Source organism: Pseudoliparis swirei, chromosome 15 (genome assembly GCF_029220125.1).
Source record: "Pseudoliparis swirei isolate HS2019 ecotype Mariana Trench chromosome 15, NWPU_hadal_v1, whole genome shotgun sequence".
NCBI lineage: Eukaryota > Metazoa > Chordata > Actinopteri > Perciformes > Liparidae > Pseudoliparis > Pseudoliparis swirei.
The window spans coordinates 8,293,607-8,295,434 of NC_079402.1; the positions used below are offsets into that span (position 1 = coordinate 8,293,607).

At 51.1% G+C, this 1,828-nt stretch overlaps 1 long non-coding RNA gene across 1 annotated transcript; it reads left to right on the forward strand.

Moving 5' to 3' along the window:
* The first annotated feature begins 258 nt into the window (after positions 1-258).
* LOC130205023 (uncharacterized) lies at positions 259-1,504 on the forward strand. The gene is made up of 3 exons (XR_008833865.1): positions 259-389; positions 866-1,115; positions 1,414-1,504. It is a non-coding gene; the product is annotated as an uncharacterized LOC130205023 (long non-coding RNA).
* Positions 1,505-1,828: the final 324 nt, after the last annotated feature.

Sequence of the window (1,828 nt, forward strand, 5' to 3'; positions counted from 1 at the left end):
CAGTAGCAAGTGGGCCAAATAAGAAAATCACAGGGGGTGTGAGGGCCGCACAGAATATTGATGAGTTGTTGACGGGGGGGTGCTAGTGAGAGTCGCGAGCCAAGAAGGATTGTTGACGGGGGGGGTGCTAGTGAGAGTCGCGCGCGAGCCGAGAAGGATTGTTGACGGGGGGGGGGGGGGGGGGGTGCTAGTGAGAGTCGCGCGGGCCAGAGTTAAACTCAAGCGGGCCGCTAGTTGAAGAGGCCTGCCCTAACCCTTAAACTGACCAAATGAATGCACTTCTTGCCCTCTTTTTGTCCCTTGTTTACCCCTTTCTCCACCCCATGTGGAAACTGCGATACCTCCACAATCGCGGCAGGAGCCTCCGCCTTCTGGCTGAAGTCGAGATGGTATATGTAAATTTAATTGTGATTTTGCCTTACCTTCACAGCATAGCTTCATGTAGTAGTAGCAATTAAATTCTCAATTATCTTTGTCAGAAGTAGCCTTCTTCTTTGCAATCCACATACACACCATATGGAAATAAAACATGACAAATATGTACATGTTTGTCCCTAGATTCCAATTAGTTTTAAGAATTATCCACTGAAATGATAGGCATCATCTGCTTGAATTCACAGTAATAGGCCTACTTTGACTGACTGTACTTTTATACACATCTCTGTTGGAGTGAAGTTCACCCTGATACAGGAATCAATGAGCAATTGAACACACAGGCATATTAATTATTGTTACAAACATGCATCAATTCTAATATAAATCAGAAAACGCAATAAAAGACTACAAAACCTCAATGACAAAATTTTATTGATAAAATGACGCATATTAATATAATCTTCCCTTCCCCTCCCCACACACTCTACAGCAGCCACCCAGTCCCAGGCGGCGCTGCCGTATCAATGTTGCAATGCCACTGCTGGCGTTGTATTTTGATGGCCACAGTGACATGAGGGTGGACTTCAGGCTCACCCGAGTCATTCAACGCCCTCATGGCTGTGCTGGGCACTGACTGTGACCACGGTTGGGGCCCCGAGATCTCCTGTCTAGTTTTTATTTTTTGGCTTGCCAGCGCCACCTCCTATCGGGTGGTGGCCAGGGCCTTCGACAGGCCCCGGGTCACCGTTCACCGGCTGGTGCACAGGATGAGTGGGCAGATCGCTGCGCTCCTGTACACTGTTGTCCGCCACCCTACAGGAGAGGAACTCCCACGCCTAGGTGCCCGCTTCGCCCGTCTAGCTGGGTCGGCAGCCTTCAGCAGAGTGGTGGGGGCTATTGATGGCTGCCACATCAGAGTGAAGCCCCCAGCGGAGGATGCTGTCTGCTATTTTAACAGGAAGCTTTTTCATTCCATCCAGCTGCAGGCCATCTGTCATGATAAGTGCAAATTCATAGATGTGTGTGTGGGCTACCCAGACTCAGAGCATGATGCCAGGGTCCTGAAAAACAGCCCCATCTTCTATGAGCAGTCATACCCTCCACCAGGATACTGTATCCTTGGGGATGGTGGCTACCCCTGCCTGTCCCAACCCATCTGCCTCATGACCCCCTTCAGGCAGCCTGTCCGCAACCACCTCCAAGCACGCTACAACTGCTGCCTGTCAAAGGCGAGGTGTGTTGTGGAGAGGTCCTTCGGGATACTGAAGACGCGATGGCGGTCCATCTTCTTAAAGGCCCTGGAGGTGGATGTGAGGTTTGTGCCAGAGGTCATTGGAGCCAGATGCAGATGTCGGGAGGGCAGCAGAGGACCAGCCAGCACCAGCACCTCCAGGAAACGTCTCTGGGGCAGGAAACAGAAATAGGATAGCCATTCAGTGCTATGTCCCAGACC